The 25,631-nt window shown below is 39.3% G+C and overlaps 1 protein-coding gene and 1 long non-coding RNA gene across 5 annotated transcripts in view; one reads left to right on the top strand and one right to left on the bottom strand.

The window, feature by feature from the left end:
- Nucleotides 1–25,631, top strand: part of LIMS1 (LIM zinc finger domain containing 1) — a 142,778-nt gene that overhangs the window by 86,974 nt on the left and 30,173 nt on the right. The gene's annotated exons all lie outside the window — the stretch shown is intronic.
- LOC116857954 lies at nucleotides 1,000–21,844 on the bottom strand. Its single transcript, XR_004380838.1, has 3 exons — nucleotides 21,720–21,844; nucleotides 20,659–20,708; nucleotides 1,000–1,180 (listed from the first exon to the last, which is right to left on the bottom strand). It is a non-coding gene; the product is annotated as an uncharacterized LOC116857954 (long non-coding RNA).

A 25,631-nucleotide genomic window follows, 5' to 3' on the forward strand; every position in this document is an offset into this window, starting at 1 on the left:
AGGACATTAATCTCTACATTTGAGGATTATGCTGCGGCAATTTATGTTATTTAAACAGTAGCTGTCACTACTAGTAGAAAAAGTGTCCTGTGGGCCTTAGTCTTCAGTTCTGTAACATGTCCTTAATTTTGGCTAGAATCTAACATGACTAAGAAATAATTGGAAATTATTTTCCCTTGTGATTTGGATGAAGCACGGATATTCATTTATACCCAAAGACTCTCTCTATATAAAGGCTGTGAATACCCGTATAGATTGTTTTTAGGGCCATCCCTTATGACCTGGCTAGAACTGGTTTAACTTTCAAATCTAAACAGTGGACTCCTTAGCTAACACTTTTACCTAAGTGGGCTCAGAACAGGTTCTGACCCTTACACCTCTACAGAGCATTCACCCTTTTTCCCCTGGAATTTTTGATGCCCAAAAATCGCATTGAAGATATACCCTCATATATATACCTTATTCTTAGCTATTTATTCCATTTCTCAAACTATGTTACACCCTGTTTGTTTTTTTAGGAAATGTGAATGAAAAACACACCTAAACAATACACACACACCCTTTAAAATTCTCAAAGTCACTTTTGTTCTGCCGTAGATATAAAGGATCTCTAAATACCTGATTGGGGATATCTCAAAATTCAAGTCTTTGCTGGCTAGGTCCAAAACATAGTTTACATAGAAACATTGGCCAGCTCTGGCCCACTGCCTGTTTTTGTATGGCTCATGAGCTTAGGATGGATTTTATATTTTTCTGGTGGTTGGAAAAAAATTAAAATAGGCATATTTCATGACATAATAAAAATTACATGAAATTCGTATTTCACCATCCATAAATGAAGATTTATTGGAACACAGCCAGGCTTATTTGCCTGTGTTGTCTCTAGTAGTTTCTTGCGACAGTGGCACTACATCGTTGATCTAGTGCTAAGATAAAGAACCCTTAGTCTTTTCGTCTTGTTCTTTAGTTGTCCATCTACCCTCCCCCACTCTGCCACATCCCAGTTAGATTTATCATACCTGGGTAAAGTCAGGGCTGTGTCAATCTTGAAATGAGTGTGAAGAAAAGAAAAAATACTTTGAAGTTTGTATCTTTACGTGAAGTTGACTGGATGCAGCAGTGAGAAGTTACTTGTTGGAACATCTTTGTGCTGTCCTTTCCTGCCCTTTTCCTGATGGAGCTGGACAACCAGGAATAGGAGGAAGTGCAAATAAAAGTAACCTTTACTTTCTGGTTATTGAGTAAACAGTCTGAGCTCATATCTTTCTAGATATAGGATGTAATCATTTTTAAGTAGTGGGAATGTCCTTGACTTGGTTTCAGAGCAGAAAATTGAAATCATGTGTTCCGAAGTAATACGCTACCGTCGATTGAGCCTTTGTTATGGGTCAGGCACTCTATTAAGAATTCTCATGATTTGGGTGATTTTTATTTGTTTTTTTAATTCACAATTCAATAAAGAGGAAGAAGAATCTAAAGTTAGAAAAAGTGATCATTCTTATTAACCAGTTCCTGTCCTTGATTCAAATAACTTAGTGCTCTGAGTTCAGTTGAGGTTGGAGTAGGTCAGCTTAGGATGTACATTTCCTCACATACCTGTTTTATAGTTTGCTTATCATTTCTTTGCCTGTTTTTTTGGATGAAAAACTAGGTTCATATTTTAGTTTTAGAGCTATAGTAGACGGCTAGGGGGATAAAATTGCAGATTTGCCATTTTTGTCTATTCTTATTATTTAATGGTTAAGTTGAGAGCACATTTAATCTTCCTAACAATGAATATATCACACAGGTTTGGGTTTTGTGTTTGTTTTTTTTTTTTTTTTAAGATTCTACTTATTTATTTGACAGAGAGAGCGCACAAGCATGGGGAGCAGCAGGCAGAAGCAGCAGCAGACTTCGTGCCGAGCAGGGTGCCCAATGTGGGACTCGATCCTGGGACCCTGGGATCATGGCCTGAGCCAAAGGCAGAGGCTTAACCAACTGAGCCACCCAGGTTCCCTCCATCACACAGTTAATAACAAATATTTTTTTCTCTGTGGTACACAGAGGTATCAGTTTGACAGAGCTGCTTTTTAAAATGCAGTAAGTAGTGCTTTCTTATATATGTTTAAGAGTGTAATACAAACACACGTACTAGAATATTATTCAGCTGTGAAAAAAAGGAAATCCTCCCAGTTGTGACAACATGGGTAGACCTTGAAGGCATTATGAGATAAGTCAGAGAAAGACAAATAATGTATGCTCTCTCTCATATGTGGAATCTAAAAAAATTCAGCTCATGAAAACAGAGTAGAATGGTCGTTACCAGGACTTAAGGGGTAGGTGAATTGAAGAGATGTTGTTTTAAGGGTACAGACTGGCAACTAGTAGATAAATAACTTCTGGAGATCTCATGCCTAACATAGTGATTATAGTCAACACTACTGTATTAAACACTTCAAAGTTGTTAAGAGACTAGATCTTAACTCTTCTTAGCACAGAAAGGAAGTGGTAATTATGTGACATGGTAAAGATATTTGCTAAAGTTACTGTAGCAATGATATCCCAATATATAAATGTATCAAATCAACAGGTTGGGTTGGCTACCTCAAACTTAGTGTCCGTTATATTTCATTTACACAGATGTTTTTTAAGAGTAAAATCCACAAGTATTTATATTGTAATCATTGGCTTTATAGGCCTACCCCTCCTTACCTTCTCACTTACCTGTCCCTCTCCTATGCCCCTCCCCATTATTAGAGAGGATTCTCTAAGCCCAGAGAGGCCTTGCCTTACTTCTTTTAAATCTCTAGCATCTACCATAGTAACCTGGTAATTACTGTCCATATCTATTCTTCATTGAATGAGTGAAGTTATGTGAAACAAAAGTGGTTTAGCGGTACCTCTTTCATATCTACCAAAGTATAGTGTCAAAAGATCATGGTTATTTTGTTTTTCAATAGTTTTGAGAAACCTATTTTCTAAAGGGTAATGTGTTTTCTTTGTCACCTAAAATATTTCTTAATAGATTAGAAAATATATGCTGAAATTAAAAATAGCAATGTTAATCCTTAAAACTTAGGTGTATGAAGGGCACCTGGGTGGCTGAAATGGTTAAGCATCAGCTCAGGTCATGATCCCTGGTCTTGGGATCAAGTCCCACATCAGGCTCCCTGCTCAGCGGGGAGCCTGCTTCCCACTCTTCCTCTGCCTGCCATTCCCCTTGCTTGTGCTTTCTCTCTTTTAAATGAATAAATAAAATTTTTTTAAAAAGTTTTTAAAAATGAGGTGTATGAAAAGAATAGTTAAGAGGAGTGAAAAAGTCTTTAGGTAAAGATCCCTTTTCTATTTTTCCATATAGCTGAGAGACTGGAATTTTGGAACGAACCTCAACTTCAGCAGAATCAATTTGTAACTTTGTTGTCAATACACATAAAATTTTCTAAGTGATTTACCATGACAATTAAATACCAAGATTTTATCATTGTAATTGCTTTCCTATTGGTTTAAAACACATAAAAAAGGTAAAATATCAGTTGTAAATCACTTATTTAAAAAATATAGCAGTTGACTAAAACTTAGCACTTTACCTATATAATTTGGATAGATGCTATTAAAATGAAACTATTATTTATTTTTTATATGTTTAATGTTTAAAAATACATATTTTGGAAACACAGCCGTTTATTGTGTATCTGTGATACCCAGTGACCATTCTATGATTAAAACCACCTTTTAAAAAAAACACCTTTGGATACAAGTATTCTCCTGTGGAATATCTGCTTTTAGAAATAAATATTAAATATGGGGCGCCTGGGTGGCTCAGTGGGTTAAAGCCTCTGCCTTCAGCTCAGGTCATGATCCCAGGATCCTGGGATCGAGTCCCGCATCGGGCTCTCTTCTCAGCAGGGAGCCTGCTTCCTCCTCTCTCTCTCTGCCTGCCTCTCTGCCTACTTGTGATCTCTGTCAAATAAATAAATAAAATATTTAAAAAATATATATATATTAAATATGTTTTCACATAAATACACAACTTCTTAAGTTTTTTTTTTTCAAGATTTTGTTTATTCATTAGAGAGGGAACAAGCATGGGGAGGAGGAGAGGGAGAGGGAAATAATCTCCAGCCAACTCCACACTAAACCTGATAAGGCTCAATGCCACTACCTTGAGGTTATGACCTGAGCTGAAACCAAGAGTCAGACACTCAACCAACCAGTGCCCCTCATGTTTTTTTAAGATTTTATTTTTAAGTGATCTGTACACCCAGTGTGGGGCTCGAACTTAGAACCCAGAGATCAGAAGTCACATGCTCTACTGACTGAAACAGCCAGGTGCTGCCCCAACTCCTTAAGTCTTTTTAATGGTTACGTTAGTTTCATAGAGCTACTGAAACAAAGTACCACAAACTGTGTGGCTTCATACAGCACATTTACTGTCTCAGTTTTGAAAACTAGAAGTGAGAAATCATTGTGTCAGCCGGGCCATACTGCCTCTGAAACTTGAAGGAGAGAATCCTTCCTTGCCTCTTCTAGCCTCTGGCCTTTGCTGGCGATGCTTGTTTACTGTTTGTCTTGTAGGTATATCTTTCCAGCCTCTGCCTCTTTTATGAATAGGTCTCTTCTCCGAATGTGTCCTGTCTTCACACAATATTCTCCCCTATAGATGCATCTTATCTCTGTGTCTCTCTCCTCCTCTCTTTGTAATAGGACACCAGTCATCTTAACTTGTATCTTAATTATATCTGCAAAGATTCTATTTCCAAATAAGACCCATGGGTACCAGGAGTTAAGACATCAACATACCTTTTTAGGGCAGAGAATCCAACCCATAGCAGTGGTCTGTTCATACAGTAGTATATGAAGGTTAAAAATCATTCCAGGGTGCAGTTTTTTAAACAGCTTTATTGAGGTTGAACTAATGAATCTCTATGAAGTGCATAATTTTAATGTGCAATTTGAAGAATTTCGACAAGTATACACAGTGATACCCTCACCACAATCAAGATAATGAGCATGCGCATCATCCTGGAAGTTTCCTCATGCCCATTTATAGTCCTTCCCTGCATTCCTGGGGACTTTGATCTGCTTTTTGTCACTCCAGGTTATTTTGTATTTTTTAGACTTTCATATAAATAGAATCATACAATAATGTTTTCTTTGCTTTAACTGGCTTTTTAACTCAGCATACTTATTTTGAGATCCATCCATGTTGTTGCCTGTATCAACAGTCCATTTGATTGTATCCTTGAGTGATGTTCCGTTATAACAGATACTATTATCTGTTTAGCCAGTCACTTGTTGGTTGGCATTTGAGTTGGTTCCAGTTTTTGGCTATTACAAATAAAGCTGCTGTGAACATTCTTGTACAAGTCCTTGTGGGAACATGTGCTTTCATTTCTCTTGGTTGAAATGAGTAGTTGTTGGGTAGCTTATGTGTATTAAATTTTTTGAAAGATGTCTAGAAGCACCTGGGTGGCTCAGTAGGTTAAATGACGGACTTTTGATTTCAGTTTAGGTCATGATCTCAGGGTCCCCTGGCTCCATGCTCAGCAGGGAGTCTGTCTCAGGATTCTCAAACCAGCCCCCCATTCCTCCCTGCTCACACACGCACACACTCTCTCTCTCCCAAATAAATAAATCATTTTTTTTAGTATTAAAAAAGAAAAAAGAGGGACACCTGGGTGGCTCAGTCGATAAGTGTCTGCCTTCAGCTTGGGTCATGATCCCAGGGTCCTGGGATCAAGCCCCACATTGGGCTCCCTGCTCAGCAGGAAGTCTGCTTCTCCCACTCCCACCGCTTGTGTTCCCTTTCTTGCTGTGTCTCTTTCTGTCAAATAAATAAATAAAATCTTAAAAAAAAAAAAGAGAGAGAAATGTCTAAACTGCGTTACAAAGAAATTGTATCATTTATATTCCCACAAGCAGTTTTTGAGGGATCCATTTCTCCACATTCTCACCAATGCTTGGTTTGGTAAACTTTTTTTTTCAATTTTAGGCATTTTGAGGGTGGGTAGTAGTGTCTCATTGTGGTTATAATTTGCATTTTCCTAATGACTCATGTAGTTGAGTATCAGTTCATGTGCTTATTTGCAACCTATCTTTTGCCATTTATTGGGATGTTCCTTAATAGTATTAAGTTTTAACAGTGTTTGCTGTATTCTACATTTAAGTCTTTTATCAGATATATGTTTTGCAAATGTCTCTTCCCAGTCTGATTTTTATCAGTATCTTTTGAAAAGCAAAGGTTTTTTTTATTTTGATACTATTGATTTTTTTTTTCTGTTTATAAAGTTTGTGCTTTTTGTGTCCTATTTAAAATCTTTCGGGGCATCTGGGTGGCTCAGTGGGGTAAAGCCTCTGCCTTCGGCTCAGGTCATGATCTCAGGGTCCTGGGATCGAGCCACATAGGACTCTGCTCAGCAGGGAGTCGGCTTCCTCCTCTCTCTGCCTGCCTCTCTGCCTACTTGTGATCTCTGTTTGTCAAATAAATAAAAAACAAAATCTTTGAAATAAAATAAAACCTTTCCCAAACCCACAGTCAATAAGATTATTAAAACATATGACTCCTATAAATACAATCTCATTAATTATTTTTTAAAAATCATCTTGGCCTTTTCATACCATTTAGTGCTTTTCTGGCTATGTGGTAAGTACTTCACAGGCTCAGTGAATGCTCACAGGAATCCTAGAAGGTGCCATGTATTTCTCCCTTTTCACAGAGACAGGAAAGTATTGTTAGAGACTCATGCTTGGTAATTTGGGCCGTTGGGATTTTAACCCAGGGCCATACTCATTTGTGTCTTATGTTCAAAGTGTGAGCTCTTAACCACAAAACTTAGGCTTCACATAGGTTTTAGAGTAAGTTTTCTTATGTGGAAGTTTTGAATATACTTGATCATATCTTAAAAGTTAAAAATTTATCATTGAACATAAAAGTAAAGGTTAACCTCCTGTGCTTGCCTGTAGATAATAAGATTGAAACAAAAATGGAATTTTTCTGCGTCTTCTTCATAGACATTTGCCAGAGAAAATATCCAGGTTTTAAAAACTAAAAATATTACATTTATATGTCATAATGAATATATTCCTTAAAATTGAACATTACAAGAATATCCAAGTTTTTATCTTTCCCAACAATATTGTCCTCCTGCCCCTAGCAAACAGAATGTGAAGGGAACCAGACTGAGATAGAAAGCCGCAAATGAATCATTGCATGTAGGATGTTGACTTATGTTTGACAGTTGCTGCTGCCAACTTTAGTTTTTAATTCTGGCATGCAGAATTTGTTGGAACAAAACTGAAATTCTGCAGTGTTTTGGAAAATTTCAGTAACATTTCCAGGTGCTGGAAAATGTATTCTTTGTTTCATGGTTAAAACTAATGGCAATAATCTTGGAAGTATCTGATATAAACTGATGTACAGGTATTTTAAACAATGAGGTTTTATAAAAGTATAGCCAGTTTAGGGTTGCCTGGGTGACTCAGTCAGTTAAGTGTCTGGCTCACATTATTCCAGTGTCCCTGCTTAAAGGGGAGTCTGCTTCTTCTCTGCCTTTCCCCCAACTCATGTTCTCTCTCTCTCTCTTACTCTCTCAAATAAATAAAATCTTTAAATAAATAAAAAAATAAAAGTACAGCCAGTTTAAAAGATAACAGTTTTCCTGGATCTAGAAGTATTGTTTCTGTGGCAGTCAACAAATACCTTATTTATGGATTCAACTGGAAATAGTAGCTATTCAGCATCATTTGTAATTTTGGCTTTTCTAAATATGATGTACTTTATTTAAAGGATGTACTGCTAAGTTGTGAGTTTCGCACCTTAGTATGTAAAATATATTTGTCTAGGCATTCTTGGTTCTATATGTACATTTATTAAGGTCCTACTGTGTGCTGGGGAAATGGGGTTATGAACTTGATTAAAACATTCTTTATCTACTAATATGGAACCTTTTATATGGTGGAAAAATAGACATATAGAGGAAATTAAAAGATATTGTGTATCTAGAGGAATATCTGTGATGCTGATCACAGATCAGAGTGCATTAGTTACCTATTAATGAATAACAGATTACCTCCAAACTTAGGGGCAACTGGAGGTGGCACACTTTTTTGTAAAGGGCCAGATAATTAATATTTTAGGTTTTGCACATCACACATTCTGAGTCACAACTACTTAACTCTGCTGTTGTAGTATGAACACAGCCACAGAAAATGCGTTAAGTGAATGAACATAGCTGTGTGTGTTCCAATAAAACTATTTACAGAAGCAGACAGTGAGCCACATTTGGTCTATGGGTACTGATTTACTGATTGCAGGCTTAAAACAATGAGCATTTATTATCTCACAGTTTCTGTGAGTGAGGAATCCAGGTACATCTAACTCAGTGACTTTGGCTTAGGGTCTTTTGTGATCCACCTTTTGAGCTTTCATTAAGGACTGTAGTCTTCTCCAGGCTCAAAGGGAGGGGGCAGTCCAGGAGAGGGAGAGAGTTCAAGATGGCAGCCACAGTCTTTTTATATCCAAATCTCAGAAATAACTTAACCACTTTTGCTATAATGCCTTCGCTGGAAGCAAGTCAGTAAGTCCAGCGTAATACACAGCAGATGAGATTCCACAAAGGTGTTAACACTGCTAAAGAAAATCAATATTCAGCAGTAAGGCAGACTGTTCAGGATCAAAATTAAGTAGGGACCACTGGGGGAGAGAGATGGGGCTCAATTACAAATACAGTGAAGGAAGGTGGGATTTGTAGAGAACTGAGTAGGGGTTAGTAGAAAGAGAATTACTGAGAAGAAACATCACAGGTTATGGGGGATATTATTACATTATTACTGATTATATCCCCTAGGCTATACTTTTCATCCCTATGATTTCTTTTACCTCTGTTAAGTTTGTACATCTTAATCCCTTTTCAGTCTTTTTTGCCCATCCCTCTACCCCCAGCAATCATTATTTTGTTCTCTGTATTTATGTAGTCTGTCTCTGTTTTTTATTTGTTCATTTAATTTTTTTAGATTCCACATATAAGTGAAATTATATGGTGTGTCTGTTTCTGTCTGGCTTAACTTCACTTGGCATAATACCTTGTAGGTCTGTCTGTGTTGTCACAAATAGCAAAATTTCATTCTTTTTATAGCTGAGTAATATTCCATTATAAAATATACATTAACACATCTTCTTTATCCATTCATTTTTCTTAAAAGATTTTTATTTATTTATTTGACGGGAGTGGGGAGTGAGAGAGGGAGAAGCAGGCTCCCTGCTGAGCAGGAACTCTGACATGGAGCTCAATCCCAGAACCCTGGGATCATGACCTGATGGAAGGCAGACACTTAATGAGGAGCCACCCAGGCACCCCCTCATATGTGTTTTAAGCTAGTGTTTTTGTTTTATTTGGGTAGATACCCAGAAGTGGAATTACTGGTCATACAGTATTTCTATTTTTAGTTTTTTTTTTATTTTATTTTTAATTTTTTGAGGAACCTCCATACTGTTGCCAAAAATGACTGCACCAGTTTACATTCCCACTAACAGTGCAGAGGGTTCTCTTTTCTCCACATCCGTACCAACAATTGTTATTTCTTGTCTTTTTGATAACAACCATTCAGATTGGTATAAAGTGATACCACATTGTGATTTTGATTTCCCTGATGTTTGTCACCTTTGTACATCTTTATATTGCCATCTGCTATTACAACTACTTAAAGAGACGGCATTGTTAAATGGTACTGAGATGAAATAGTATGTTTCATTGTCAAAATCCTGATTGCTTAGGGGTGTAATGGGAATGAAAAAATGACAATATTTGGGGAAGGAACATGAATATGCATGGAACTAGAAATGGGCCGCAGCTTACGTGTGGGTTACTCATTTTTAATGTTTCAGCCATGTTTGAGGGCGAAAAGAAGAACTTACAGGATTGTTTCCTGGCAAGATGCTTCTCTGAATGAGTGTAGGGTGATCTTCTGAGCTATATATAGAGAGAAAGAGCAACTGAGATTGATCAACTCAGTTACCAGTTAAAACTGGTATATACCAGTGAGTTAACTATCACTCATAATAGAAGTGGAAAAGTATCAGACCATCTCAGAAAACCAGTCCATGTTTTTAGAGCTTCCGGTTTTTACAGGAACAGACCAAACAACAACAACAAAAGAAACAAAAGAACAAATAGGAATCTGTAAAATCTCAGAAAAAGAATGGAAGGTCCAGCCAGAAGCTTTCAAAAGAATCATCTTTTCCAGACAGGATTTCCCTGGGCACTGTGGTGTACAGAACAAAAGCAGTGATGCTCTGTGGAAGTGATGAGAAGGAAAGGGGTGGGATGACTGGACCGGATTCTTTTCCTGAACCTTCCCCCAGTGCTGTGGCAGCTGCTGAGGCATCTTCAGTGAAAACTAGTGGAGGACAGCCTGCTCACACTTAAGAGTCTATAATTTTGAAATTGTGGAAGTCAAGCATCTCTGTACTGAACCTCCTTCAAAATTTACTGAGCTACATTATATTCCTGTAGGAAGAAATTAAGAGCTTAAATATATATTATGGTTACATGCTGTAGAATTTATAGATCAAGTGATGTATGGAATTTGCTTCAGAATATTTTATGGTTGAAAAATAGATAAATTGGTCATGGCTCGATAACTTTTTTCATTGAGTTGTGTTTGATGGGATTCATTTTACTATTCGTACTAGTTCAATATGTGCTTCAAGACTTCAGTAATTACAGTATATAATTGTTTGATATGTATCATGAGAAGTGGCACAGTTTATTTTTTAAGCATATTTTAAAAGATTTTATCTATTTATTTGAGGGAGAGAGAATGAGGAGGCATAGGGGTGGGGTAGAGAGAGAGGAAAAAGCTGATTCCCTTGCCAAGCAGGGAGCCTGATGTGGGGCTCCATCCCAGAACCCTGGCATCATGACCTGTGCTAAGGGCAGAAGATTAATTGACTGAGCCACCCAGGTACCCCAAATGACACAATTTTAACTTTAACCTCCTCATATGTAACTATCACATTAGAATTTATCACTTGGCTTATCAGTGGTTGTGCCTAATCAACATTCATAACAGTAGTCTGTCAGCTACTTGCCTGTCAGTAACCTATAAACCCAACCAGGATTTCAGCATCTGTGGCTCTGGCATGTGTAATTTGGAGGTTGGTGGGAGGAGGTGGATGGAAAGAGATAGGAGCTCCTTACCTTAACTAGGATGTCTACCTATGGTAATTATTATTATTATTATTTAAGATTTTTATTTATTTATTTGAGAGAGAGAATGAGAGAGCGGGAGCATGAGGCGATTGGTCAGAGGGAGAAGCAGACTCTCCCTTGAGCAGGGAGCCCATTGTGGGACTTGATCCGGAGTCTCCAGGGTCATGATATGAGCCAAAGGCAGTTGCTTAACCAACTGAGCCACCCAGACACCCCCTGTGGTAATTATTAAGCCTTTTACAATTTGTATCAAAAGAGACTGGACTGAACATCTCATTTACTGCTCTTATCTCCCTGGCAGAGATAGATTTGTTTCATTTGTAAGACATTTATTTTGTAGGACAGTTTATGTTTATTTTGAGAATAAGAGCTTGGCCAGTGGAATGTGGGCCATTAAGATAGCTTTTCGAGTCTAGGTTAGCAGAGACTAGGTCCAATATTTGGTATCACCACTTAGTAATTGACTATTACAAGTCACTTATTTTTAGGAGCTTGAATTTCTCCATTTACCAGCTGAATAATATTAACAGATTTAGAGCTATTCAAGGAGGATTTATTGTATTTCATTTTGGCTATCAAATCCATTTTATTACTTGGAAAGACACATCTGTTTGCAAAGCAGAATGTTAGTTTCTCTTTATGTTATGCTTTGCTTCTTGAGTACCTGTGTTAGTAATCTGTTGGAATTCAGCTACCTTCTCTCTCTTGAAAGACACTTTGTTAAAAGTTAAGTGCTGGAGCCACTCAACATGTCCAAGATTCTCAGGGTGCCTGGGTGGCATAGTCATTTGGGCATCTGACTCTTGATTTCACCTCAAGTCGTGATCTCAGGGTTCTGGGATTGAGCCCCACCTGGGTCCCTGTGCTCAGAGTGGAGTCTCCTTGAGATTCTCCCTCTCCCTCTGTCCCTCCTTTCTCTCTCTCAAATAAATAAATAAAACTTTAAGGAAAAAAAAAAAAGGGTACAAGATTCTCAGAAAGTATGACGAAATCAAGAAAGAATACCCAAGGAAGCATGTACTCATAATTCTCATAATTTGGGACAGTTGTTTCTTGCCAGCCAGTGCCAGACCTTATAGCAGAAATTGATGTTTAGAGTGGATTGAATGGTAAATGAGCTGCAGCAAAGCCTCCAGCTTCTTTCTCTACCTCTTCAGTCTTGAAAAATGTAAGAGTGAATGCAAATGTTGCTAAAGAACCAAAATGTTAATCATGGTCTGTCTGAAACCGCTTCTACACAGCTAAAAGTGAGCCCCTAGGGTTATGGCCTCTGGGCTCTGTAATAATGACTCAGACTGTCTATATTTACATGGAAACATTAAATAAAAGGGAAGGTAAACTGGCTTGTTCATATGTATTTAAGCAGTTTGCATGGAGGCAATCTGTACCTGTGTAGCAAGGATACAAATTGATTTCTGGATGAGAAAACAGTGACATTACTTTATGAGCCATTATAATATTGAGCACTGATTATATTTGTGCTCAGGGTAATAAACTGTACCATGAGATTTCCCCCCTCATCCCTTCCCCCTCTGTCCCTGAAAGCATTCATGCATCCCTTATGACTTAAATATTTATCGTGACAGCAGTGTTAAAATTTGAGTTTTGCCTTTTTAAAATGCTAATTGTTCTATACCTTCACTTTTGCCAGCATCTTAACTCTTAGTAATTAATATGGTGATTGTTTTTCATTTATCCTTTTAACACAGAACTATTTCCTTTATTTCAGAGCAGTTTTATCTGAAAGGATAAAACTTTCTTGAAATAGTCATGTGGTCATTTGTCTTAGTTTGGAATATTGCTATCTGTGGGAGAATAGAAGCTACTGCCACTTTTAATAAAGGCAGATCATTGACTTTTTTGTTTCTGTTTGTTTTTGTTTTGTATTTCTTACATTAGAAAGATCATTGACTTTTGATGCAGCTGTCACAGATACAGTCATTTGAGGACTAGACAGCTCTTTCACTCAGACCATATGGTTTTAATAGTTTATACAAACCATTCTCAGCATTTCATTTTTTGATTTGCTTTTCTACCTAGATTCCAGGCTGTTTGAGAACTCAATTATTTTTCCTTATTTTCCCGGCTTAGAATTTGACCTGGTGCCAAGTTAGTTTTGATGACATTTTGCTTCCTTATGTATGCCTTGAAAAGAGATTGTTTTGTGTCATTATGCTCAGATAGACAGAGTCATCCAAATACACATTTGCTGTCCTAAACTGAAACCCTTGGCATCAGTTCTGTTTGGAAAATGATTAGAGCAGGAGTCTCCATGCCCTTCGGTCAGGAAGGTTTAAGTTTCATTTAATATGATTTAAGTAATTAAATATTAAAAGACAACACACACACGTGTGTGCATGTGCACATTTGTAAACCCCAATTATAAAAACAACTGAAATAGTCTTCATGAGCTCCATGGTATTGTTTCTCTCTCCAAGACTTTTTCTCAATTTTTCTCTTGTACATTGTTCTTTAGAGATAGAATTTCTGGAAGGTTTGTGGTTGGGATGGAAACTGGATTATGTCTCCAGCCTCTTTGTGGCAGATAGAGGAGGAGGAGGGAGCAGTGTCCTAAAGAAGTCCTGCAAGAATGGAGAGGAAGAAAGCAGGCTGAACACAGACAGCTCTTGTGAAGTTGGTCCAACACTAGCCTGTTTAGGATTACAAACAGCTGCTACCAAGATGTCTGTAAAGGGAAGGGAAAGAAGGACCTCAGGGCTGGTCTGCTCTCTTGCGGCTGCTGCCATGTTTCACAGAGCACTTGCAGTACAGTGACTCCCATTCCTTCTTAGGGCCCACCATTTGGTTCAACTTTCATATTTATGGGGAGTGAAAGCAAGGTAGATGATGAGACAGAAGAGATGATAAAAATAAGGTAACATCTCTTAAAAGCACATTTTGTGACAGAAGTTGTTTGAGATATTATTGTATTACATTTTAGATTTTGCCTGATCCCCTCAGAAAATGTGGAAACTCAGAAACATGGGACAGGCCTTGAAGCCCTCTCAGGGCTGGCTTTCAGGCCCTCCTGAAACTGTGCTGGCTGTAGCCACAGATGGGCTCTTTGTGTGACCATCCCCTGCAGAGATGACATGTGAGTCAGTGTTAAGCAGTGCACATGGTCCTTTTCACCACAAGTATACTGAAATTGAGGGACCATTTAGGAAACAGGCTGCTGCTTAGGTATTCCACAGCAAGACTCTTATGACAGGGAGGGAAACAGGAATAGCTGTGACCAAGGAAAGCTATATAGCACTCGCCAAGTAGCACAGACTACCCCATAGCCAAGTGAGCGGGTGCATAGTACATGCTCAGGAAGCTTACAGTTCTTATCACCAGCCTCCTTATAGCCCTGAAGATGAGAGAGAGCTTACTGAAGATTAACATAGGTTCCTTTATTCTCTTCTCTTGTTTCTTGAGCACTGAAATGGAGGTGTGTCCCCTTGTTTGCCTCTTTCCTGGGTCAATACCTAGTATAAAAATATTATCAGAACTCAATTGACTGGTTGGTCCCCAAACATGCCCCTTGTAGCAGAGATTGCTCATTGGAAGGGATGCCTGCTCTGTACTGGGGAGGTGAGGAAGAGTGGGCACTGCCTTATCCTCTTGCCCCAAATTGAACGTTAAGTCTGTTCTTGGAGAAAGAGTGAGGTCAGCTGACTTGAACTCCCCTCTAACTGGCCATTTTATTATGCTGGACTTTTTTATGTTCTAATCTACTCCTCCCATCTCTTTCTAGTTTCTTTTTTTTTTTTTTTTTTTTTAATTTTATTTATTTTGACAGAGAGAGATCACAAGTAGGCAGAGAGAGAAGGAGAAGCAGGCTCCCCGCTGAGCAGAGAGTCCGATGTGGGGCCCCGTCCCAGGACCTTGAAACCATGACCTGAGCTGAAGGCAGAGGCTTTAACCCACTGAGCCACCCAAGCGCCCCCCTTTCTAGTTTCAAATGCACATTTGGTTGTTTTAAGTGAGACAGATGCCTCATACTGGATATAGGACCCAGTGAGGTCTAAGAACAGTCAATTAAGAGTCCTAATTTTGGCCTCTCATATTGGCAGAGGTTCAGTCGCTATCCAATCAGGAGAAAAAAACCACACAGTAATTTGAAGGAGGAATGTTTAATAAAAAGATTTTTTTTTTTAAGTTATTAACTCCAGCAGGGGTTTGCAGTAGTAAGGGATTGGCTAGTAAGAAGTAGAGAGAATGCGAAGAGTGTTGAACAGCCGCTATATTCAGCAGCTACCACTCCAGGGCTGGAAAGATCTAGCAAGGGGGAGCCCTCCTCCCCAACCAGGACTTAGTGCTCTTGGGGATAGCAGAGAAGTTGCTGTGGTCCTGCACCAGTGAAACATGCTAGAAGTCTGAACTTGTAGGAAAGCCTCCCTACAGGTGGCAACAAGGGGCTTCATTCCAGAACTGCTGAGAGTGGGGAAGGTGGGCAGTGTGGTGGTTGGAGAGGCAGGCAGCCTGGTCAGTGTGCTGTGGGCTGCCACTCACTGCAGGAGCCAGAGGCCTCCTGCTGCAGAACCATCAGGCAAGCTGCTTGCCAACTGGCTGCTTTTGGCTGCCATGCCCACTCGAGCTGGACGCTGAAGAAGCTATGTGTGCTGCTGGAGTCTAAACCAAGAAAGCTCTGCCCACAGGAGCTTGCCAGGAGAGCCTGCAAGGACTAGCGTGCAAAACCCTTTCCTCTGGTCGGTCTCTCCGGCGCCCTCTGCTGAAAGGCCCCTGGCCAGCTGGTAGAGGAAAAAGACCGCTTCCATCATCAGCATGCCAAAGATAGGCCAGTAATCTTCCATCAGAAAATGAAGTGTCTTTTTGTAGTCATAATGATCATACTCTTATATATTATTTCTGGATTCATAGAATATGTCTCTTTGAAAAGAGCTAAAGGATCTGAAAAAAGCTTCATACCTAACCCTGTAAACTACTTTGAAAAACCCAGACTTCATTCTGTCACAGAGAATAGTGAGCTATATAGGGAGAGAGAAGAGCTGAAGACAAGATCCAGAAGAAAGAGAGGAATATGCAGAAGACACCTGGGAGAAACTGAAGCTCTAGCTTTGTGCTAGATAACCTTATAATGACATCACTAGGTGCTCAGGCCTCCTATGACCTTATATAATTTCCACATCTTTTGTTCACAATAATGGTAACTCTCACTCACAGTAATTAAAACAGTTTCTTGTCTTTCTGTACGCACTTCACAAAATTTGAAGTTAGTGAAAGAGAAGAAGCCTTTTTAAAGTTTGCAAAAAAATTTTTTTTCAGTTCTTCTATTTAATCCTATCCAGTATTTTCAAATGTTTAATGCAATAATATACATGAAAAATATGTTCTGTGTTAAGAATAAAGCAACTGGGGGCGCCTGGGTGGCTCAGTGGGTTAAGCCTCTGCCTTTGGCTCAGGTAATGATCTCAGGATCCTGGGATCGAGCCCCGCATCGGGCTCTCTGCTTAGCAGGTAGCCTGCTTCCTCCTCTCTCTGCCTGCCTCTCTGCCTACTTGTGATCTCTCTCTGTCAAATAAATAAATAAAATCTTTAAAAAAAAAAAAAAGAATAAAGCAACTGAAGATGAAAGATACATAGATTGAAATTTGAAGGGATTGTATTCACTTGACTTGAGTGCAGCAAGTTTTTTTCTGTCCCTCCGTACTGAAACTTAATGGTTTTGTTTTACCTTATCATTGAGGAAAGTAGACCTCATGTTAAGCTTATTCACAAAATAAAAACTCCCATTGACTTCCTCTCCCAACTTAGCTGAAGGTCAGTGGTCAGTGAGATATCCTTGTCTGAGTCAGAACTAAAATAAGAATGTCATTTAGAGCCAGAAAGTTTGGTGCTGATGGCTACCCCTGCCATATAAGGAGCCTGTGGATTCACTGAAGGGTTTCCCTGGTAAGCCGGGCATTCTCATAAGTCAACATTCTTAGCTAAAAATACTGTTCTATATTTGAAATACAGGGCTTTCTCAAATTCATCTATTTTGGTTAGGACACAAGGTATCTTTTTAAAAAGATGTTTAGGGGTAAGAATATATGTTAGTGGGTCACAGTATGAATAACAGGGAGAAATGATTTGGATAATGGAATATCTGCTACAGAGATATTTTCCAGTGAGGATGTTTGAAAAATCAGAGAAAAATTGCCCAGCTTATGAATTCTAAGAATGTTTTTTTAGTTGACCAAACACTCCACTTATTTGAGCAACCATGGGGATCTAGTGAGACTTCGTTAGAAAGCGTATAGATTTCAGATTGCAGTGGTGTTAAGAGACTTATCTTTACTGACAAGAGAATGTCATGCTTAAGTACATACTGAAGCTACTCTGAGTTGTCTTGAATTTCTGGGGACGGTGGCAGCTTACCAGCACCTCCCCAGCTCTGTTGTGCAGCACCTTTTCACAAAAGGGCCAATTTGATTGCCTACTAAGAGATTGTTTGATGTAAAAACTCTAGAAGTTTTCACACCAAAGGGCTCACGGTGTTCTTGAGAGGAGTACCTCTGCAATACAGAACACAATGTGGAATCAACTAAAATCTCACCCACTCACTAAACAGGATACTCAGTGAGCTCTGTAGATGCTAAACAGATTAGTACAGGCTAGAGTGCTCAGAGCAGGCTTTTTAGAAAAGACCTTGAATAGAAATTTGAGGACGGGGCAAGTTTCAGAGAGTTCAGGGAAAAAGGGGTCAGTGGTATTCATCTAAAGAACTTTATGTCCTTTCATGATCAGTACTAGGAATAAAGATAATTCTGAACAATCACCATGCAACAGTCTTGCCTTTATTTACAATCATGTGTGTGTTATGTATTTTACAAGGAACAGAGATCAACATGTTGAAGTGCTTATCTCTAGATGACAAGAATATGAGTGAATCTTCTCTGCCTTTTATAAATGCTCCTTAACAAGCTGTGTTGCTTTGGGGTTGATGGGGGTGGAGAAATTCAACTTGCCAAACAACACAGTGCAACCCAGTGATCCTGTCCCAGAGTGCTCATGCTCCTATAGACATGGGGCTTCCAAAAACTGAGGCTGCTCCATTGTTATGTCAATTGTTAGTTTTCTGTTATTACTGATTTTTGCCTTGTTGCCACACATTCTGCTACTTTCCCAGTCTAATTTTGTGTATCTTTCTTTCTGTAATGGGTTGCCTTTTGGGATGAGAAAGTCAACATTATTGCAGAGATAGGGTGGCTAGTTGTAGGCAGCAAGTCAGTGCTCTTGTGCCTGTGCCAGGGAAGGATACCACAAGTATTGAACTCTGTTGGTTTCTATCTGCACATGGCTCAGAATGTCTCTTAATAAAGTAGACCTGTCAGTGTCAGAGTGTCACGGATGAGGGGGAAAACACTGTAAGAAGCTTTATTTCAGTCTTGTTCCTGTATCTTCCCTAGGCTCTGTATCCTCTACAGAAGTGGATGGGTATTTGTTGGTTGGGTAATGTTGGAAAACTTCTAGAGATAGTCCAGAAAGAGGTACTTCCCAAGAAGTAGGCAGCTAAGTAGATTGTCAATGCTTGTTAATTTGTTAAGATTGAAAAACTGAACTAAAATTTGCAATAATTTGTGCCTGTTGTGGGCAGAGTATTCCTGAGCTACAGATCACCTCAGGACCTGTCTTGTGTCACAGAAACCTCAGGGCACTGAGGAGAGCATGTGGTAGCTCTCACCTAATGGCTCCCGAGTAGGGACTCTCTTACAATGGGCATCAAAAATAAAACCAGGACAGTTCCAGACACCAGATGAGGAATTTTTACCTCACTGGCTTTCGCTAGAAACATTATATTTTAGTTGTTGATTTTAGTATGGAAAACATGCCTGAAGTTTACTTCTTGAAAATTATCACTCATTTTCACTCATTTTCCTTATGAGAGATATGAACACACTTCTTAAAACAGCACAAAATTTGGGGTGCTATAAATCTTCTGTCTTCAACACCAAAGATTCTCTTTTAGGTGAGTTTCATTTAAGAAGGTGCTAGAATCAGATACAAATAACCTTCTGGAGTCCCAGCCTCTGGGTCACTGCTGTGCTGTTCTGAGTGTTTGGGATGAGTGGGAGGCCCTGGGAAGGCAGTAACTAGTATATAGGGAGGTCCTTTAAGTCTGTTCTTTCCTCCTTTTTAGGCAATAATGTTTTCTACTTATTCTCCTCAGTTATTTCCAAGGTACAGTAACAAAGCTAGATAGAGTGGTTCTTCCCTGCTTTGATCATGATCCATAAGCAGCACCCATGCAGGCAGGTAACAAATGTGCCTTTCTCTGAAGTTAGTTTAAGATGTGCATCTTATTTCTTTCTCACTCTCTTCCCTCTGTTGTAATAAATACTTTTTTTTTTGCTTGTGCAATCCAGAATTAGGAAACAATTTTAACAGACAAGGCAAAATGGCATGTTAATTGCAACTCTATCCTCTCTGACCAGCTGACCTTTGGCTTTTTCCTCACTGTCTGTTGAAAGAAACAGTGCATTTGTCCTGGTCACTGGGAAATGAGAAAGAACTTTCCAGCTCCATTATCTGTACTTGCATGTCACAATTCTTGTGTTTTGGTGTATAGTAGGGGGAAAATCAGATTAAATTTTCCATTTGCGTAGAATAGGGACTTGTAGTGAAAATAATTCATTTTTCCATATGTTAATTTACCCAGGCTGTCTCAACAGTTTGAATATCCCAGTATTCATGGAAGCCTTTGATTGAAGTTGGAGAAACTATATTCCAGTAGTTGTTATTGACAAGTGCTTGGCCTAGCCATCCACATAAGCACAGCTGTTGGTGGAATGGTATAAAATACGTAGTAGCACTGCCTTTTTTTCTGTATTAGAGTCCTGTGTTTTAGAAGCAGTTGGTCAAAATGTTCAGCTTAGATTTTAAAAACCACTAGATAAGTTGTTGCTATTTGAGAGAATTTAAAATACCAGTTATTAAAAAGTTGAGTATTAATTTTGGTAACCATGCATATGATTATATCTGGGCTTTAAGTATTTGAGCTCCTGGAAATAGCTACAGTATTTTTGTGTGATATCTCTAAGTAAGTTATTTATCTTTGGCTAGGTAGTATGTTGGATGGGATTTCTTTTGCCTGAAATGGAGTTAGCTGGATGGGTGGAATCTGAAGGCCGTCAGCATTCTTTACAGACACTGGAATGGTCAGCTTAACATTAGATATGCTGTGTGTGGTTTAGATCTAACAGACTATTAGATTCAGTCCACCAGGATCCCAGGTCCTGCCTGCTGTGGTCTGAATGTTTGTGTCCTCTCAGAATTCATATACCAAAATCTTAACCCCCATAGGTGATGGTATTGGGAGGTGGGGCCTTTGGGAGGTGCTTCGGTCATGAGGGTGGAGCTTTCATGAATGAGATTAGTGCCCTTACAAAAGAGGTCACTCAGAGCTTCCTAGCACTGTCTACCACATGAGGACACAATGAGAGGGAATGAGCCAGGAAGAGGGGAGAGGGGCACTTACCAGAACCCAAGCATGCTGGCACCTCAATCTTGGACTTTGAGCCTCTGTAACTGTAAGAAATAAATTTCTGCTGTTTGTAAGCCATATGGTCCATGGTATTGTGTTGTAGCAGCCCAAATGGACAGAGACACAGCACAGCAGGTCGCTCAATGAGTGGTAGAGTTTGGCCCACAGAAGATGATAAAAAAATGTTGAGTTTATGAAATATAAGTCTGTCTTCTGTAGATTGGGATTCAGACCTGTCCTATGGAGCCTCTCAAAGACTTTAATCAACCATGATGAGTAGGGCTGATTAGATATTAGAACCTTTTGGGAAGAATCCTTAAGGAACCATGCATGAGCCTTGGGAAACACTAGTTCTTCAGCAAAAGCCACCTAACAGGCTCACTATTCAGACAAAACTGGCTTTTGGAATATTTTTTAAAAACAGCTTCCTACCCTACTTCAAGGACTATTTTTTTTTAAAGATTTTATTTATTTGACAGAAAGAGATCACAAGTAGGCAGAGAGGCAAGCAGAGAGAAAGAGAGAGAGAAAGGAGGAAGCAGGCTCCCTGCCGAGCAGAGAGCCCAATGTGGGACTCGATCCCAGGACCCTGAGATCATGACCTGAGCTGAAGGCAGAGGCTTAACCCACTGAGCCACCCAGGTGCCCCAAGGACTATTTTGATGCCACTGTAGTGGCAGTAGTAATTTCCATCAGAGGTGCTCAGATAAATATTTTTCTCATGGCTGCAGTCACAGTCTAAAATGATTGTTTACATTTCTTAGAGAGACATTATTAAGTGTCAAAATGGTTGGAAAGTAGCAAAATGCTTGGATATTAAACTTAAGCAGTGGTGTAGATTTGGCCTAAAATGACCCCCCATGGCCTCTTGGAAAAATAACCACACATTTATTTTAGCTCTCTTCTTGGTAACCTGGGTAAGAAGTGATTGACCAACTGACTCCCTTACGCAGTCCTTTTGGGTAAATAGTGCCACCTAACCTTACATTGGCCACATGGTTACTGCTCTTACTCAGATACTAGTACACACACAGACAGCCCTTTTCACTCACTACCTGGCACTGAAGTAGGAATCTTCATCCTTATTTGCTTGAATGATGGAAGAAAACATGTATATCCATATATTATTTCCCTAAGTACCTTGTATACTCATAGAACAGGCTGTGACTTGTATTGTTTAGTCATTTGGCAGGCACTTCTCAGGTACCCCTTAGGCCTGTTGCATTGTGAGCTCATAATAAAAGTTCCTTATGTTCAGAAATGATGTAAAATAATGCAAATAAGCAAACAGAGGAATAATGTGAGTAGTTAACTTTTTTCCTTTTTTTTTTTAAATAGGCTTCCATCAGGGAGATTCAAATCAAAACCACATTGAGATAGCGCCTTACACCTGTTAGAATGGCCAAAATTAACAAGACAGTAAATATCGTGTGTTGGAGAGGATGTGGAGAAAGGGGAACCCTCTTACACTGTTGGTGGGAATGCAAGTTGGTGCAGCCACTTTGGAAAACAGTGTGGAGATTCCTTAAGAAAGTAAAAATATGACCCTGCAATTGCACTACTGGGTATTTACCCCAACGATACAGATGTAGTGAAAAGGAGGGCCATCTGTACCCCAGTGTTCATAGCAGCAGTGGCCACAGTTGCCAAACTTTGGAAAGAACCAAGATGCCCTTCAGCAGACGAATGGATATGGAAGATGTGGTCCATATACACTATGGAGTATTATGCCTCCATCAGAGAGGATGAATACCCAACTTTTATATCAAAATGGATAGGACTGGAAGAGATTATGCTGAGTGAAATAAGTCAAGCAGAGAGAGTTAATTATCATATGGTTTCGCTTATTTGTGGAGCATAAGAAATAACATGGAGGACATGGGGAGATGGAGAGGAGAAGGCAGTTGGGGGAAATTGGAGGGGGAGATGAACCATTAGAGACTGTGGACTCTGAAAAACAATCTGATGGGTTTGGAGGGGAGGGGGTGGGAGGTTGGGTGAGCCTGGTGGTGGGTATTATGGAGGGCACTTGCTGCATGGAACACTGGGTGTGGTGCATAAACAATGAATTCTGGAACACTGAAAAGGAATAAAAAAAATAAAAATTAAAAAACAAAACAAAACATGGATGGACCTCGAGGGCATGATCCCAATAAACCCTACAGAGAAAGACACATACAGAAAGCAAGCAAGCAAGCAGGCTCCATACCCAGTATGGAGCCCAATGTGGGGCTTGAATTCACAATGCTGAGATCAAGACCTGAGCTGAGATCAGAGTCAGACACAACCTGCTGAGCCACCCACGTGCCCCTAATGGGAGCATTTACTTTTTAAGAAGCTATAGACCTTAGTGGAAAAGCTGTTCAAGGAAAGGCAGCCCATTGCTACTAGCTCCTAAGTACCAGTGTTCATTCACAATTGCAAGGGCTAAGCCTTCCTAGTTGGCCCTAACACTCACTATGTGAGTTCCTTTGTTGATTGGGCATAAGGTTCAGAGCATGTAAGGTTCAGGAAATTTCTCTGCAAGAGTCAACTGGCCAGGGTCTTTTGCTCCTGAGAGGAAGGGGGGACCTCATAGTAAGGAGATGTGGGATAGAAGTTCGGGCTCTGTCCCGCCCATCTTTTCTTTCTTTAGAACCTTAGCCTCCCTTCTCCTTCTCAGCTGCCAGTTATGAGATTCCTTGGTTATAAAAGAGAAAGGAAAAAAGAATGAGATCTGGCAAAACTGTAAACAAAGAGACAGAGCCATGAATCTGTCTCAACATCCATATAGTCACACTGATTGGTTAAATAGTTTAAAAATATTAGCAACATATATGACAACTGCGATCGTAAAACTAACTCCTACTGACATGATTTCTACTGAAGAATTCTATTTGGCCTTACTGTGTGCCAAGCACACATTAAAATAGTCCCAACTGGAAGTAGAGGAAACCAGAAAAAATGGAAGGTCTCCTCCCTGCTTCACCTTAACACAGCATTTTTTTTAAATAGCGTAATTTGAAGAGAAAAGAGAATTTTTACTAAATTTCCAGCACTAATCTGATCTAGCAGAAGGATACCGTGGAAATGACTTAGTTGAAGGTGCGGATAAATTATTAAGAGACTTTATTTCTCATTTTATATCTCTCTATAGTGTTTGAATTCTTTCCCAAATACATGTATTACCTTTTCTCTTCTAGTCAATACAGTTATATGGTAGACTGAAGTTTCTAATGTATTTTTTGTACTTATCTGCATATACATAAACTTAATAAACATAAACTTAATACATATACATACAATATGTATTTACATATACAAAAGATGTGACTACACACCTATTGGAACAGCTAAAATTAAATATAATGGTAGCACCAAATGCTGGTGAAGATGTGAAGAAACTATCATACATTGCTGGTGGCAATGTAAAACGCTATAACCACTCTAAGAAAATCGTTTGGCAGTTTCTTAAATAAACTACACATATATTTATCATATAACTCAGAAATTTCACTCTTGGACATTTATCCCAGAGATATGAAAACTTACATTTACATAGGAACTGATACACAGCTTTATTCACAAGGGCCCCAAACTAGAAACTACTTAAATGACCTTCATTGGGTAAAGGGTCAAACAAACCATGGTATGTCCATACCATGGAATATTACTCAGCAATAAAAAAGGAATACACTGTTGATATATATTAACAATTTGGATGGATTTCGAGGGCATTATGCTGAATACAAAAAGTCAGCCTTTAGAAGATCACATATGGGGTGCCTGGGTGGCTCGGATGGATAAGTGTCTGCCTTCAGCTCAGGTCATGATCCCAGGGGCCTATGATCAAGCCCCGCATCAAGCTCCCTGCTCAGTGCAGAGCAAGCTTGGCCCTTTCCCTCTGCCATTCCCTCTGCTTGTGCTCTCTGGCTCACTCACTCTCTGTCCAATAAATAAAAAATAAAATTTAAAAAGATCACATGCTATAAGATTCCATGTAGCTGGCTTAGTCAGTTTGGACTGCTATGACACAAATACCATAGACTCTATGGCTTAAACAAATAATTATTTCTAAAGGCTCTGGAGGCTAGGCAGTTCAAGATCAAGGTACAGCAGATCCAGTGTCTGGTAAGGATCCACATTTTGGCTTGCAGACAGCTCCCTTTGGCTATATCTTCACATGACTGATTGACAGAATGATCTGTGTGTCTTCCTCTTATAAGGATGTTAATCCCATAATGAGGGAATTATAATCCCACTCTCATGATCTAATCCAACCTTAATTACTTCCCAAAAGTCCCACCTCCTAATACCATCACATTTGGGATTAGGCTTTCAGACATGGGAATTTTGGAGGGACATAGACATTCAGTCCATAGCAGTAACATTCTCTAAATTACAATTCCATAGATCAAAAACGATTACAGGTTGCAATCTGTGGATTGCCCCTCAGCCCCTACCCCCATGTGCACATCCATGCCCAATCTCTCACTTGCTCTCTTTAAAATGAATCAATCTTCAACCTACTCTCCTGTATTTTATCCACGAAGTTCTACAGTGTTTGCTTTTTAAGTGTTTTGGGTTTGTTTCGTGTGTGTGTGTGTGTGTATTTTTTTTTTTTTAATTATTAAAGTGTAGTTGACACTGTTACATTAGTTTCGGGTACACAACGTAGTGATTTGACAACTCTATGATCTATGCTATATGCTCACTACAAACATGGCTACCATTTGTCACCATGCCATGCTATTATAATACCATTGCCTGTGTTCCCTGTGCTACACCTTATATCTCTCTGACTTGTTTTTGGAGAAAGGTTCTCAACCCCTGTATTGCCTGTGGCCTTCATCATCATCACCCTCCTCATCTGTGACACGGCTACAAGATGACAACAGTGTGGACTGACCACAGCAGGAATGCCAGTGGCATCCTTAGCCATAATAAAGGCCACCATTAGCTGGGGGTTTCTAACTAGACTCCAACTC

Source organism: Lontra canadensis, unplaced genomic scaffold (assembly GCF_010015895.1).
Source record: "Lontra canadensis isolate GAN:19392208 unplaced genomic scaffold, GSC_riverotter_1.0 scaffold130, whole genome shotgun sequence".
Lineage (NCBI taxonomy): Eukaryota > Metazoa > Chordata > Mammalia > Carnivora > Mustelidae > Lontra > Lontra canadensis.